Here is a 17455-nt window from a genome sequence, read left to right on the forward strand (position 1 = left end):
TTGGACTTGATGATCTTAGAGGTCTTTTCCAACCTTACTGATTCTATGATTCTATGATCCTTCTTGTAGCCCCCTTCAGCTACTGGAAGGTTATTATTAGGTCTCTCCAGAGCCTTCCCTTCTCCAAGCTGAATAACCCAAACTCCCTCAGCCTGTCTTTGCAGCAGAGGTGTCCTAGCCCCTGATCATTTCTGTGGCCCTCCTCTGGACCCTCTCCATCAGGTCCATGTCCTTCCTGTATTGAGGGCTGCAGACCTGGATGCAGTAGTCCAGGTGAGGTTTCATCAGAGCAGAGCAAAGTGGCAGAATCAACTCACTTGATCTGCTGGCCACAGTTCTTTTGATGCAGCCCAGGATGCCATTGGCCTTCTGGGCTGCAAGTTCACACTGTCTGCTCATGTCCAGCCTCTTGTCCATCAGCACCCCCAAGTCCTTTTCTGCAGGCAGTAGTGATAAGACAAGGGGTAATGGTTTCAAACTGAAAGAGGGTAGATTTAAATGAAGTATAAGAAGTTATTCACTGTGAGGGTATGAGGCACTCAAACAGGTTGTCCAGAGAGGTTGTGGATGTGTGCAAGGCCAGGGTGGACTGGGCATTGAGCACCCTGATCTAGTGGAAGATGCCTCTGCCCATGGCAGTGGAGTTGGAACTAGATGAACTTTAAGGCCCCTTCCAACCCAACCTGTTGTAATTCTGTGATTATTTTTTTTGTACATGCAAGGTATGTCTCAGAAATGGGGTGGGGGTTTTCAAATACATGTCGAACTGCTCTGTTACACTACATTCCTTTTCTCATTCCAGCCTCTGTTAATATCTGAGCTGAGTATTCTTTTGCAGAGGGTTTCTTTCTCTTTCACTGCCTGCTTACACAATTCATCCTTGTAAATAAGCCTTGTCCACACCTAGACTATTTCCTGACAACAGTTCAATTCCTTGGTGCCATGTGATTGCTGGCACACCAGTCAGACAGACAGACAGACTGTATCTGATAGCACCTGCAAGGAAAAGAGTCTCAAGAATTCTTCCTCCAAATCAGTTCAGCATGCAATGCAATTCTTTTATTGACTCAATTGCTAAGATCAAACTTACAAATTAACCAAAGCCTAAGCTTCCATCCCTCTTTTGCTGTCTATATTATTTCTTTTATTGACTGTGCCATATCATCTGTCTTGTTTCTGCTCAGCATTTAGATGTATTTGGGCTTCATCTGACCAGAAGTTGTTTGGTTTGACAGATTCTGTATTTGTGACATCAAAACACGTTGCTATGGAAAAAGTTATGAGTTCTAATTAAAAATGCAGAGGTCACAAGTTTCCCAGAACCAGCAGGGCATAGATCCTAGGAGAAAAGAATCACAACATAAAAAATCCAGAGATATGTCAATCTGCAACCTCCCAGATTCGAAAGGAGGACAGCAAGCATTCAGGAAAAAAAACACCACAGGGCTGCAATGTTGAGCGAGCTCCCTTGCGGTCATTCAGATGCTCTGTCTCCCTTCCCACTGCCACAAGATGCTTCTGGAATTCATGCAGAGGACTGATAGTTCAAATGTCATCCTAATAGAACTTAAAATGACATGGCAGCTAGCAGAGAGAAATTAGAGCTGCCTGGTGAGCCCTTCAAATCAGATACCAATATTGAGATAATCTCCACGTCATGCTGTTGTTTTATCAGCCCCAGTGACAAGATGTGCCTGCACAGCATCTTCACCAGAGCACAGGATTTCAGAGGAGCTGAGCTGAAACAAACTTCTACTCAGTACCACACTGATATGAACACACCTGTGCTGTGCTGGACCTTTCTGCAGTAGTGTGTTCCAGGACATGGAATAGAATAGAATAGAATAGACCAGACCAGGTTGGAAAAGACCTTCAAGATCATCAAGTCCAACCCATCACCTATCATCTAATCAACTAAACCATGACTCCAAGTGCCTCATCCAGGCTCTTCCTAAACACCTCCAGTGATGGTGACTCCACCACCTCCCTGGGCAGCACATTCCAATGGCCAATCTCTCTTTCTGGGAAGAATTTCTTCCTAACATCCAGCCTAAACCTCCCCTGGTGCAGCTTGAGACTGTGTCCTCTTGTTCTGGGGCTGGTTGCCTGGGAAAAGAGACCAACCCCCACCTGGCTCCAACCTCCCTTCACCTGAAGGGAGCTGTAGAGAGCAAGAAGGTCTGCCCTGAGCCTCCTCTTCTCCAGGCTAAGCAACCCCAGCTCCCTCAGCCTCTCTTCATAGGGAAGGGATAAGCATTTTTGCTCAAAATTTATTGAGCTGTTAATATTTTCTTTTTTCCAGTGCTCTCAGTGCTTCTTTTAGAAATGAGAATTACTGTGCAGTTGTCCTGTAGGGTTGTGCTTTCTGCCTGCCAGTAGCAGGGCAAAGCAGTTCTGGACTCCTGTTCTGCAATTCAGCAGCAGTGATGCGTTGCCAGAGTGCCAAGCTGTGTCCAGCCTTCTCTCAGGATAGCTGTTAAGTGTATTTCTGTCTCGTGGAGATGGGCAGTTCGCAGTCTGATGGGTCCTGCTCACCAGATTATTCTTCTAGATACCAAAAAGAAAAAAAAAAGAAGTAGTAAATGTCATGTAGCTGATGACTGAGCTTGGCAAAGCCCAAATGTCTGTGAGCACAGCACTTTGTTCTCTGTCGGGAAGCTGCTCTTTAACAGCAGGTCTCGTTGTGGATGGGTGCAGCTCCTTGTAATCAGCCAGGACTCAGCCTGGGATTCCCATGGCCCGTAGGGAGTCATTCTGGTGACTGAAGGACCGTCGGGAGTGTTTCTTGTAAGTAAGCAGACAATTGTTTTGATGTATGCTTTGATAAACCAGAGGTGAACTTTTAACTTAAGGTTTGAGTTATCTGCTGAAGATCTTTCTAAAGGTGCAGCATGAGACTCATGAGGTAGATTTATCATTCCAGCTTAATCCATGTATGCAGATGGGATTTTTTTCACCCCCCAATTCCTATACTTGCTTTATTGCCCGTGTTATATATAGCCCTAATATGCCTGTAGCCTCAGGCCACATCCCTTAAACTGAGGAGATAGTCAAGTGGAATACCAGCACACCAAACTGCCTTTGTTGTTAGCATAGCCCTTTTTTCCTAACTACAGGAACTGGCTTTGGGATTAGGTATTCCAAAGCCTACATGCATCGTCATAGTCTAATAGAAAATGCCATAACTGATAAATCAGCAGTAAATAGCTGCTCACCCCACCCATTACTTAGATTTTAAAGTAGCATATCTGATTAGGATGAAGACTAGGGGCTTTCATAAGGGCTTGCAAACGCTGGTAGATAGTTTTATGGATGCAGAAAATGTCATTCCTGTCTTTAATGAGCCTTGTTTATACTTTTAAAGTCTGTTAACTGAGCTAATTGCCATGAAAAACGCCAGGCAGCTGCCTTGAAACTGCTTTACTAGCTGTTTATTTTACCATTCTTTGTGTTTTAATATGGCAAGCTGTTTCCAGAGAGTTAGAGAATATATTCAGCATCAGATTCCACAGTTAATGTCTTTCTATTAAATTGAAGCAACATCAGATCTCAACTTCCTTGCTTTAATTTTGAGCTACACTAGATGAGAGACTGTAAATTCAGATGGAAGTTTAGAGGGCAACCATGCTTCTGAGAAGGTACAAATGCTCCACTTCTGCATGCATCATTTGCTTAATTTGTACACTTATTAAAAATTATAAAGCCAATAGTTTAAAAATCCTTGCTGTATGATATTGGAGACTGAAAAGAGCAATTTGCTCACTTTGTTCTCTATCATAAGGCAGAAAACCTCCAACATGCTGCAGTCATTTTCCATAGGAGTATTTCCATTTCCCCATGACAATTGTGGAGGTATTTTTGTTGTGCTCCGTCTTTCCTTTCAATTACCCTTTAACAAAAAACCAAACCCAAACCCACCCACACAAAAACACCAAAACAACCAAGCCACCAAAAAAACCCCCAGACAACCCAGAATCAAAACCAACCAAGCAAGATACTCTTAAAGAGCAGTACCCTGACGGGAAGCTGTGGAGTTCTTTCCTTGAGCGGAGTCCCCTGAAAAAAAATCTCAGCCCCGAAGCTTTGTGAAAGGCAAGAAGCTGAGTGAAACTCTTGCAGAGAGCCTGGACTAACAGGATAGGCTGTGTAAGCTGACTTTGTATGAAAAAATTCTGATCAAGACTGTTGCTAAGTGCAAACAAATATTTTTCTGTTAGTTGCCAGACAAGCAGAAGATGTTCAGAGTTTCTTTTCACCATTCTACAACAGATGGAGGGTGTGTGTCTGTGTGTGTGTCTGTGTGGAGTTCTGTCTACCCTATCAGGGTCTGGTTCCTTGACCAGGCTTGTTTAAACTCTGTGTTTCTCCAGGAAGAGCATAAAATCAGCATCAAACCAGCAGTCTTATAACTGGAACCCATGTTATTGAAGTGCAAGGCAGCAGAACAATGTGAGGGTGCTGAGCAAGGCATCCTACCTTCTAAACAGACTGAAAGAAAATGGAAAATCACTTTGTAATAATTCCATGTGAAGGTTTTTACAGAGGAGTTGGATGAAAGATATTTCTCATGTACACTGATGAGTTCAGTTACTGAAGACAATTATGTGAAGATGGCTTTATGTGATTGTAGGATGAAGGAAAAAAACATCTGTGAAGCCATTAAAAGAACCAACCGCTTCAGAATGAACCATATAAGGCACAGAGAATTCTACCAGGCTGACACAAGCTAGGCAATAGACCAGCACTTAAAGAAAAAGGCCTCTTAGGACACAGAAGTAGCTGTCCTTCCCTTTGGGCTTCCCTGGCCAGGCTTTCAGCAGTGTTTCTTTTCAATCAATGTTTCTTTCAGGGGTAATTTTACACCTCTGTTCTGTGCTTGTTTATTCTAAGGTCTGTTATGTCTAGCAGCAGGCTTTATAGAAGGTCCTGTAAGCTGAGCAATACCATGCTGGTGTTTTCACTTAGCATGCATGTATGAATGACATCACATTTTAAATGCATGCCTCCCACAAAAACAAACAAACAAACAAAATGAAACAAAATTTGCAGCTGAGTCACCGAATGGCTCCAGTTGTACCTTATGACTGCAAACTGGCAAGAGCAGGCACACCTGGAGATGTCTGGCTGGGAGACATATTTAAGGCATATTCAATGTCTATTTCAATGGCTATAAATATCTCAGGGCTGGGGGTCCAGTGGAGGGGGGCAATCCCTTTTCAGTGGTGTGCAGTAATAAGACAAGGAACAATGGATACAAACTTGAACATAAAAGGTTTCACCTCAACGTGAGGAGAAACTTCTTTACAGTGTGGGTGATAGAGCAATGGAGCAGGCTGCCCAGAGAGGTCTTGGAGTCTCCTTCTCTGGAGACTTTCAAAACCCACCTGGATGCATTCCTGTGTGGTCTACCCTGGGTGATCCTGCTTTGGCAGGGGGGTTGGATTTGGGTGGTCTCTGGAGGTCCCTTCCAACTTTTAACATTCTTTGATTCAGAATAGAAGCTGGCTGAGTGGCACATTTGAATCTAGACAGCCCTCAGAGAGGCTGCAGTTCCAGGTACAGGCATTGAAAGGACCTTGATGGAAGGAGTGAGTGTTTCTTAGTAGCAAAGCTTCATGTGTTTTTGACCCTTATTAATAACTAGAATACTGGAGTGTAAACTGTGGACAGCAGACCTCTTGCTCCTCTGGAGAGGAAGTGCTCAGGAACTTGGGATTAGTTGAAGTGCATTTGTAAACCCAGAGCTGTGCTGGGTTTGTCCTAGAAAACTGTCTTTGTGGGCAACACTGGCCTTCCCACTGGGAAGTGTATTTGGAAGGTTAAAGTGTAGAACAGAGCTGTAAGAGCTTGGTGTGTGACTTAGGACGAAGATGTAGTAAGAAGACTTCTGGGCTTGGGAGAGACCAGTTGAGCTCGGTCCCTAAGTCTAGGCAGTGTGGAGCGTGGCTACAGAAAGCTTTTGTGGCAGTGTGGTCAATTGAGAGGGTTATTTATATATATACTGTGTCCAGTTCTGGGCCCCTCAGTTTAGGAAGGATGTTGAGTTGCTGGAAGGTGTCCAGAGAAGGGCAACAAAGCTGGGGAGGGGTCTGGAGCACAGCCCTGGGAGGAGAGGCTGAGGGAGCTGGGGTTGCTTAGCCTGCAGAAGAGGAGGCTCAGAGGAGACCTTATTGCAGTGTACAACTACCTGAAGGGAGGTTGTAGCCAGGTGGGGGTTGGTCTCTTCTCCCAGGCAAGCAGCACCAGAACAAGAGGACACAGTCTCAAGCTGTGCCAGGGGAGGGTTAGGCTCGAGGTGAGGAAGAAGTTCTTCACAGAAAGAGAGATTGGCCATTGGGACGTGGTGCAGTCACTGTCACTGGAGGTGTTTAAGCGGAGACTGGATGAGGCACTTAGTGCCATGGTTTAGTTGATGAGATGGTGTTGGGTCATAGGTTGGACTTGATGATCTCAAAGGTCTTTTCCAACCTGGTTAATTCTATTCTATTCTATTTAATGAAAGGGAAGCTCTCTGCAGTGTGCCTGAGGTCCATCTGGATTCAAGGGGAATACAGTAGGTGTGTATCAATGGGCATACTGCTTCTCTTGCTCTGAAAATTCCTTGGCAGTTGCCCACCTCTGACGGCAATCCTGTGGGTGCTCTTGTTCCAGGCTCTCAAGTGCATTGCCACTACTTTGTCCTGTTATGGTCAGTGCTGGCAGGACAGCAGGGAGCATCAGCAGGGATCGACAGACAGGAGCATGAGTTTGTATTGATTTCTGTGCTGTGACAAATTGTGCCACAGGCTACTTTCAATGTAAGGGGTAGAAATAACATCTGATAACCTCCCTTATCATAATGCATGTATGGATCCTAGGAGAATATGGACAGTGCCTTAGTTAAACATGTTGATGTGAAATAAGCCTGCCAACCTTTGGAAAAGCAAACATTCTTGGGCAGGTTTGTAACCAAACCTTGTTTTTGGTTACAGGCTACAAGTCAGCTTGCTAAGGTCAGACTATAGATTAGATATGACTTGCTAAAAATAACTGGCAAAGAAGGTCACCATTGTGCATATGAGACAATTTTTTCCAGAGGCTGTGCTAATACTATCATGGTATTCTATATTGGTTGTGCAAATTAATAGACTCATTAATTAATAGGTCATTGCAGTTTAGGACAAATTAACTGGTTGCTTTTTGTGTTGGTTTTTTTTACTCTCCTCTTAAATGCTATCCTACCTAAGCTGATCTGGTGTGCTGCAGTCAAGATGACCACCTGAAAAACCTACCAGTTTACTAGTCTCATCATTTGGGCTTAGCCAGCATGCTGGTTTACATATTGTGAGCTGTGGACAATTAAGTGCGTATCTTTGATTGACTTTTGGCAAAGCTTGCAATGAAAAGAGCACTGTTGCCATTATGGTGCTCAAGTTTTACTCTGCCAGTGATGTTGCTCCTTTGTCACCATCCCCAGTAGGAAATCCTGGATACAGGATTTGATACTTGCAAAAGCAGCATCCAAGGGAAGGAATGCACGGTTCTGCCTCCTTGGTTAAGGTTGCTTTAGCCAATCTATGTGGATGTCGAACTTCTTTTTGAGAGAATAAAAGCATTATTTAAACAGACATAGTGCCACTTGCTCCTGTAGAGCAAAATGAAAGTGAAAATAGCTTTTGCAGTCTTTCAAGTTAAGTTTGTGCTGTAAGGTGTGCGAGTGCCTTGGGCAGCAGAGTGTTACACAGCATTCTCAAGCCTTTCACACAGGCTGCCTTTTGTCTTTGCCTTGATTTCCAGGAGGGATTTGCTATGTAATGAACTGACTTAAAAATGCAGCAGAAGCTCAAGCAAAGACTTTCAGATACCTTTGTGCTAGGAGGCTGGGGAACTGGAGACACTGCCTGAGACACATTCTTCTTTTCCTGATTGCTTTGCCTCAGGCTCACTGAATCATAAGTGAATTTCTGAAGCATATTTGCTTTTCTCATGCTGGAACCACTTTTTGTGATTATTGCTAGATGTAACTCTGAAATTACTCAGACATGGAAGAGTGGCCTATCAGTAAATGCATTTTTCCACTGACAGCTCCAACACTCTAGTTAGAGTTAGTCTTAGCAGAACAGATAACCCAGGGAGTTCTTTGAGGTGGATTCTGTTCATTTGAGGGCCATGTCACAATCGGTTTTGAGCAGACAGAGCTCTGCCGACTTAAAACCCTTACTCCTACAGCTGGGAGAGCTGCTCCCGTCCTGCTCTCAGACAACTCTTAGAGGCTGTGCATGCAAAAACTCAGCACAGAACAGTGAAATGAGGCTGTAATTCCTGACCTTTATAACTAAAAATCTTCTGTGCCTGAGAGTGTCTTGCTGAACTCAAGAGCGTTTTTGTGTGATGGACACTTGAATGCAGTCAGTGATATCTGGATGCGTCACCAGTGTGTATTTACTACTGAGAGAATACCTACTTCAGATTGGCAGAGGAGAGACATCTGTGAATAGACTCTGTGCAGGCGATTTACTACGGATAAGATTCCAGAGAAGTACTCTTGTGCTGCTATTCACTGAGATTTGCATGCCTGCAAAATGTCAAATTATCTTCCTAATTCATTTTCTCCTTCTCTCATGAATGAGGCACTCTCCATATTTGCCTCAATGAAGGCTTTGTCTTTGTCCTCATCGTTCAGCTTCCTGGTGATCAGAATGAAAAATGCTATCATAACAGAGATTTTTTTCTTCTCAGACTGCCAGTTTAGGATTATTGCTTACTGGTGGCTGGAGCTGAGCATTTACTGGAAGCATGCAGATAAATCCACTCGCTTTTTCCTCAGCAGGAAAGTGCCTTACCAATAATGCTTTTGGAAAGATTATTCTGATCCTATGTGTAAGAGAGAAATAACTTTTCCCTTTTCTTTTGGATACTTGGGTCCATCACGTTGGATACTCCCTGGGCAAACAGGGAGGCTTGTCCAAGGATGAGTGGCAGTGCTCAGTATTGCTGTGTTTTACTGACACACCAAAGAAAAAGGGATGAGGACTAGCTTCATGTTGTGACACCTGCTATTGGGTCACACTGATATCCAGATTGGGTTTATATGTTCACAGATCAAGAGGATCTAATAGGGAAATGTTTTTAACTGCTAAACTCTGTTCTTGGTAATTCAGAAAACCTCAGTGGAGAAATGCACACTGAAGGGACATAGATAACAAGGACAATCAGAGTCTTTACCTTTTTAACTCTGTCACACTATAGATTCAGTCTGGGGAGGGCAAAGCCTTTTGATGGTAAAAATTGGAAATGAAAATACTCCCTGAAATTCACTTTCTAAGTCACTAAAGTGTGGTCATTATAGGATAGGATAGGATAGGATAGACCAGACCAGGCTGGAAAAGACCTTCAAGATCATCAAGTCCAACCTATCACCTATCATCTAATCAACTAAACCATGGCACCAAGTGCCTCAGCCAGGCTCTTCCTAAACACCTCCAGTGATGGTGACTCCACCACCTCCCTGGGCAGCACATTCCAATGGCCAATCCCTCTTTCTGGGAAGAATTTCTTCCTAACATCCAACCTAAACCTCCCCTGGTGCAGCTTGAGACTGTGTCCTCTTGTTCTGGTGCTGGTTGCCTGGGAGAAGAGCCCAACCCCCACCTGGCTACAACCTCCCTCCAGGTAGTTGTAGAGAGCAATAAGGTCTCCTCTGAGCCTCCTCTTCTGCAGGCTAAGCAACCCCAGCTCCCTCAGCCTCTCCTCCCAGGGCTGTGCTCCAAACCCCTCCCCAGCTTTGTTGCCCTTCTCTGGACACCTTCCAGCAACTCAACATCTTTCCTAAACTGAGGGGCACATAAGGACTGTGTAACCAAGGGTTGTATGTCTGCCTGGTGAATCTTTTATTAAATGAGGGAACTATTTTTAGCAGAATACAGAGAACCATTTTACATGCAGAAGAGGAAGGAGAATCATCATGGCTAAAAACATGGAAGGCAGCAGATGCATTTTCAGCCAAGTGATCAGGTGTCAGGAACAGGGAAAAATGAGAACATGAAACTAGGTGGGAAGTCAGTGTCTCAGTGGTGTGAAGCAATTGACTAGAAGCACATATTCAATACAGTTGAATCTCAAAAGGTTACGGGGGGAGAACAGAAGCTTTTGACCTGTGGAAACTTCTCCTATTTCCATATTACCTCCAGCCAAAATGCAGAATCAGTAACTCCTTCCAAACCTTCCCACAGTGCAGATGTTGCTGCAGGTGAAACCATCTCAAGCAAAAAAAAAAAAAGCTTGTAAATATGCATAAGGAATGTAACCAGTTGGGTTTAACTTCCAGTGACAGTTGCTCAAAACAAAGAATGCTGTGTGTTTCACTCTTCTTCCTATACCTTCCCCTTCAGCTGCAATTCAGAGTTCTCTGAAAGAAAAGTTGTGTTTTCACCCCTCACCCCAGGCAGAATGGATAACTGAAGAATAAAGAAGGCTCCCAGAGATAGGAGAACTCTTTTCTAAATTGTATCACAGTAGAAGGAAAACCTTCCTTCAGCTGCAGAGTCGAAGAGAAAGGTTATATATGGCATTATTTGTCTGTTCTCTAATGGAAGCTCTTGTCTGACTTTGCTATGGTTTTCTAATGGTTGGAAGTAATTTGCCCAGATTAATGCTCTCTGTTCAATACATTTAATGTGACAATCTCATAACACTAAAGGCTTTATCAGTTGTCAAAATAACCCCTGGAAAACCCCAGGAGGCAGAAATGCTTGTCGAGTTTAGCTGTTGAGGCTGGGTGCTGCTGCTTCGTGAAAAATGAAGTAATTGTGTTGAGGGACAGAAGTATCAGACAATTACTGGGTCAGCCAGAATTGTCTTTCATCAGATGTGTGACTTGGTTGTAACTTGGATGTGATTTTTATGTTACTCACAATACCACTTCTCTGTCTCTGGTAATACAGGAGTACTGTGAAAACTTTTCTAAGCCTGTCCTCACTTAATTCTAAGCCCCCTCACTTAATTCTTTTATCAGACTGAATTTGACATATTACCTATTGCAAATATGCACATAAAGACATAGATATTTTGTGTCAACTTCATGTAGAAAGTGTCACCTTACAGAACATCATCAAAGCTGTTGTGTTGGCATTTTCCTTTTCCCTAAAGTGAAATGCTTCTTCTATGTACAAGTATTTTTAAGTGTTGTTCTCTGCATAGCCAATAGAATTGTTCTCATTGGCTTTCTCTACATACCCTGTAGAGCTGTTTGCAACAGCACTAGCTAAGGAATTGTGAGTAGTTAGAAACATTCTCTTGTAGTATCTTTCCTCCCTTATGCGGTTACGCTCCCAGTTCTGCCCTGAAACCCATCCGGGTCAGCAACAGCTATCAGTCAGTCCCTGTCTTGTCTTTGACTCATCAGCCTCCTGAAGCTGAATGCTCAAAGTAACTTTTGATTGGAGTTAATATTTTCTCCCATGTAATTCAGCATTGTTTTGATGCCCTTTTTTCCTGAGGCTAACCATATGAAGCGCTGTTCAATGGCTTTACTGAGGATAGGAAAAAAATCTTTGGAACTGTAAAACATGAAGCATGTTAATAATGTGTGAGACTCCTCAGAAGTACCACAGTGCAGCCAGGAGCTCCTATTCTGCACACTTTCCACCCCACCACCTCCACCCTCTCCCCACAAAAAAATCTGAATGATCCCAGAGATCCCTCCAACCCCACCATGCCGGGACTGTGTTTGCCAGCTCCGTGGAGCAGGCTGCCTGTCCCCGGGCCCCTGCAGGAGCAGCAGGCACGGGGAGGTGGCACAGCGCGGCCGGGGGCGCTGCAGCCTCGGCGCTCGCGAGTGCCCCCTGGCGCTCAAGGCTGGGTGCTGCAGGCGCTGCGCTGGCGCCGGCGCTTTGCAGCTGCGCGTGTCCGCTGCGGGCCGCCCCACCGCGCATGCTGCGTGGCATCTGATTGGCCCGCTCCGCGCCACGTGATTACAGGTCGCGCTGCAGCTGGGGGGTGTGTGGTTTCCATGAGCACAGTGCGCGCGGCCGCGCTCTCCGCTGCCTTCCCGCGGGAGCGCGCAGCATCGCAGCCAGCCGCTTTTCCCATGAGTCCGGCGGCCTGCGGCGTTCTGCTGCTCTTGGCTAAGCCCTGCTGGGGTAGACGCCCGCGTAGCGCATGCGTGTTCCGGCCGGGCGCAGCAAAGCTGCCGTCAGACTCCGGCATGCGTAATGTAGTGTCCGGGCTGGGCCGTACACGCCGCTGCTCGCCGTGTTTGTCGAGTTCCCCCGTGTTTCGGTAGCAGGTAAGGTAACGCTTGTGCTCGCCACCCCGTCCCGGTGCTCGGTCACCATCCGCACAGCCTTTCTCCGTCGGTGTTCCGCTGGGGACGGCGACCGCCTGGTCTCTGCTGCCCCCTGCCGCCGTGGCGCAGTCGCTGCGTTGGGTGAGACGGCAGCGGTCGCATAGCGGCCGGGGCGGTACTTGCCCCGGGAGTCGCGGGGGACAGGCCGTGGGTCTGTCCGGGGCAGCGTGGAGCGCCGTACCCTTCCTGGGCCTTGTTCTGCGTGGAACTCGGTGGAATTTGTGCACTGGTGGTTCAGAGGGCGCTGCCCCCATTCAGCTCTGTGAATTGTGTTTATGCTGCCTTGGCGGAGCTTGCAGCTCACCTGTGGTTTTGGCCCCTTTGTTTGTTTGTTTGTTTGTTTAACAAAGTTTTCCTAATCTCTCGACACCGACGACAACAACAAAGCAGTGCAATTGGCGCTTCCGCTGTGAATCACCCCAGCGGCGCTCAGAGTTTATATTGCTGCATCTTCAGAGGAAATGAACTCATGTGTTTAGTCTAAACGTTTAGCTGCTGCTGGGACCAGTTTCTGTCCTTGCTGACTGCCTCCTTCAGTCCCCTCTCACTGACAGCCCGTTACTTTGGATTTTTAAAGTAAAGACATCAGATACAAAGAGTAACTTGCTGGGCAGGTGGTGGCCACGCATATGATCGGGGGGCTGGAGCACCTCTGCTGCGAGGACATGCTGAGGGAACTGGGGTTGTTCAGCCTGGAGGAGGCTCCAGGGAAACTTCCTAACAGCCTTCCAGTAGCTAAAGGGGGGGCCTACAAGAGGGGCTGTTTGCAAAGGCCTGCAGGAGCAATGGTTTGATATTCGAGACCATTTAGATTGGATGTTAGGAACAAGTTCTGCACCATGAGGCTGCTGGAACACTGCAACAGGTTACCCAGGGAGGTGGCTGAGGCCCCATCCCAGGAGATACTCAAGATGAGGCTCAACAGGGCTCAGGGCAACCTGATCTAGTGGAGGATGCTCCTGCTGACTGCAGGGGGTTGGACTGGATGACCTTTGGAGGTCCCTTCCAACTCAAACCATTCTATGATAGTAAACTAATATTAAATACGGGTGGCAGTGTTGTTGTGGTCACAAATGCTTGTGTCACTGTGGTGACCATCAGGTCCTGAATTTTTACTGGCAGTAGTTTATGGAAGCCATTAATGGTAGAGAGGTAGAGAGGATTTTGTGAATGAAATTGTTCATCATACAAACCACATTATTTGTAATGCATAACTATTTGGTTGTGGTGAATTAAAAAGTGTAATGCTTTGCTATGGTGTGAATGCAGTGCTTTATAGAAGTCATGGAATGACTTTTGCTACCATCATGGAAATGAAATTGTCATCTTTAATTCTGAGCTATATGCTGTTTAGAGACTCCAAAACTGACAGATCTGTTTTCATCTGCAGTCTGATGATGGCATTCTCAATCATTTCAGGATTGGCATTTACTGTTTCAGTAGAGAAGGAAGGCTGTGGTTGGACACCAAGAGACTGAGCAAAATGTCCCCAAGACAACAGAGCCTGGCATGGTAAGTGAAACACAAACACTTTTCCATTTCATTCTTCTCTTTACCATGTATCCTAAAAACATATAAAACAGCTTGGGCTGGAGCTATTGTCACAAGTCTACACATTGGGAGATGCTGTTCAGGAGGAGCACAGAAATCCTGTCTGCAGTCCATTCCTTTAATGCCCTCCAGTGTCAGGGGTGTTAGAAACTGCAGCCTACCCTAGCTTTGGTGGTAGCTTTGTACCTTCCCAACTCCAACCTTTGTCCTTCATGAGATGCAGAGAATGTGGTGGCATAAAGTACTGAGGATGTGGCTTCACCAAGGTTTTCTGGGGGTGTGTAAATATCTAACTCTTGGAGTTAAAAGGAATGAGCTGATGCCAGGGCAGTTTCTGTCAGTTTGTGCCTCTTTATTTTTTTAAGTGAATAAAAAGGAAGGGGAGGTTCTGGATGGAGTGATGATGGCAGTTGCTGGGGGAGGTGATGATGCAGCAGAGGAACAGGTGAGTGAGGGATATGCCTACATCCATGAATGCTTGAAATGCCTGAAAATTCCTGGGGTTGAAGGGATGTTAAAAAACATCTTAAACTGTAAGAATGGGTGTGAGCTGTTGAAATAAAGTCTTTCATTTTTATATATATATTGAAAACTTGTGCTTATCTAGCTATTAAAAATAATCAAATGTGACTTTCTCTCTACTATATTACAGAAAAGATTTGGACCAGATCTTAGGAGGAAGTTCCTAAGTACAAAGGTGAGACACTGGAGTAGGCTCCCCAGGGACATTGTGGATACCTTCTCCCTGTGGAGGTTCAAGGCAGGTTGGATGAGGCCTTGAGCAGCTGAGTCTAGTTGAGAGGCTTCCCTGCCTGGGGTGGGGAGGTTGGAGTGGATGATCTCCAAGGTCTCTTCCAACCTAAGTCATTCTATGCTTTAAAGCCTTGACACACACATACCCTCCTCTACCTATCTCTCTATGCAAGAGAGAAAAAGGCTTTCAAAAGCCCCCCTTCTCCTTTTCCCCCCTCCCGACTGGAGCTGTAGATGAGCATTCCTGTGATTGTCTGAAGGAGCCGAATGGGGCAGCAAAGGAGCTGAGCTGCTCCCCACGCATAGGGGCAGATGTCCTGTTAGTGCTGCCCCCCTGCGGTTAATTGTCAGCACTGCAGTTCCACAGCGGCTTGTGGCGTCGTCAGTGCTCAGTGCTGCCGCCCAGTGGTTGTCAGCACTGCAGTTTTGCCAGAGGTGGTGGTGCGTCCTCCCGTCTAAACGCCCTGAATGCTCGAAATGCCTGAAAATTGTTGGCGGGGGTGAGTGTGTGTAAAAAAAATACTTAACCCGTGATGTAGATTAGTGTGAGGAGATAGATAAAATCGCTTGGTTTTATATATTCAGTTGTAGCTAAGAGAGGATTTAAAGATGAAAAGCCTGTACCTACTATAGGAAAAAAAGGATTTTAGATAACAGACCTCTGCTGCTAAGGGGTAGGTGCCTGTGCCATAGATCCTCTCGTTGCTGGGAGACAGCACATGCACCACAGAGGCTCTGGTTATGGGCCCTGGGCATGCGCTGCAGCCCTGCACATTGCCATGGCAGCGATGCATGCGCTGTAGAGCCGCAGCCAGGCTCAGCCCAACCGAGGGGTTAAGGTTAGGGGGCTGTGAGGCATTTGCAATTAGAGCAGGTTGCTCAGAGCCCCAACCAACCTGACCTGCAGTGGTTCCAGGGTTGGAGCAGCTCCCCTCTCTCTGGGGAATCTAGGACAGTCTCACCCCTGCCCCCAGCATTAAACATTTCCTCCCTTCTCTCCAGTCTAAATCTGCCTCTTTTTACTTTCAAACAATGACACCTTGTCTTGTCACAAGAAGCCTGGAGCCTTCTCTTCTCAAGGCTGCACAACCCCAACTCTCTCAGCCTGGCCTCACAGCAGAGGACTTCAGCCCTCCCAGCATTGCTGTTGACTCTGGCCCTATCTGTGCTGAGGACTCCAGAGCTCCCTCAGCACTGTAGGGGGGGTCTCAGCAGAGGGACAGAATCCCCCCTCTTGCCCTGCTGGAGATCAGCCTTGGGGGTAAGTTCCTGGTGTTGGCTCACATCCAGCTTTCCATACCCAAATGCAGCCTTTTTAAAAGGGCACTTCTCTGGGGAATAAAAACAAATAAATCTGCTGTAGTAAAGAGGGCTACAACTGGCCAGAAACTGCAGGAGCTGGGCCCAGTCAACACCAACTCCCTGCACCACCCAAGTAATTTGGTTTAGCCATTTCTCATCACATCCAAACCCACCTGCAGCAAAGTGCAGTTCTGCAGAAGACAACACAGGACATCATTGCACCAAGTTCCTACTGCTCATAACCCAGGCAGCCTGTATGACGATTTCCCTTCCTACCTGCTGCACTGTTGGTTCCTGATAGTCAGTTACACTTGGTTGTAAGAAGCACCTTCCAAGTTTCACATTTCCCTTTAAAAAAGGCTTTGCTAAGACTCTTTGCAAGAAGAACACAGCAGAGATGTGACAGACTTGGTGAAAAACAGTTTTAGAATGGGAAAAACTCTAGCAGAGCTGTCCTGCCCTTGACTACTCCTTTTAAAATGGATCATGACACCAGCTACAAAAATCTTCACTTACAGCATCTCCCTGCATCTGGAAATCAAAAGTGAACTCTGGAAGTCAAATGCCGAATGCTCACTACCAGAGAAAACTCAGTCCATAGGCCAGGGGCTCAGAAAGAAGAGACTGAAGAGAGGGAACATATGAAGGGTCATGCTGAGTTATTAAATAATCTCTTTATTTTACGGCTTTCACAAAGAAAAAAGACAAAGCACCCAAGTAGAAAGAATAAAAATGTATTTTCCTTCAGGTTTTTGACTGACACAGCAAGTACAAATCCTTTAGTGTGAGCACTTTACGGCAATTTGGAAAGGTAACAAACCCCAAGTGAAGGAGCACACGGGACAAGACTGAACCCTGACAGCTGCTTCCGTGGGTCTTCAACTCACAAGCTGACTCAAGCTGTGGTTATCACAGCAGAACATCTCCTCCTCCAGTCAAGGGTGGTGGAGGGAAGGGAAGGATGGGAAAGAGCACTCAGAGTTGAAGTGTGCAGACCCCTTCTAGGAGAAACTCTTTAATCAGCCAGTCTCAAGCACACAGGACCAAGTGAGCTCTCAAGACAACAGAAATTGTTTGCCCTGCCAATGTATCTTCACAGTACACGGACAGTCAGTGGTTTTGGAACCCAGTCCTGTCCACAATCCTCTGTAACAGATATGGAAGTGACACACAACAGAAAGCTCCAGAGAAAGGGAAAGGAAAATTCAAATCAGCAGTGTCAAGCTCTTTTGGTGTGGTACCTTCCTTTAATCTTAGACTATATGCATAGAGAACCTGATCTACCCCTAAAGAACATGCAGCATGACTTGCATTAATAAGCCCCATCAGGCCCTGGGCTGGAGAAACCCTTTTCAAGTGGACTAAATGACACCAAGGTTTATGAATGAGCAACCCTTACGCACCAGGAGTTCCAAACACACACACACAGAGTGACACAGAAAGTGGTCTTGGCAGCTTTGGCGAGGTCTTTGTCTTGGGAAACATCTGTGTGGCCTCCAACAACTTCTGTCCTCTGAGAGCCAC

The sequence above is a fragment of the Dryobates pubescens genome, chromosome 35, assembly GCF_014839835.1.
Source record: "Dryobates pubescens isolate bDryPub1 chromosome 35, bDryPub1.pri, whole genome shotgun sequence".
Lineage (NCBI taxonomy): Eukaryota > Metazoa > Chordata > Aves > Piciformes > Picidae > Dryobates > Dryobates pubescens.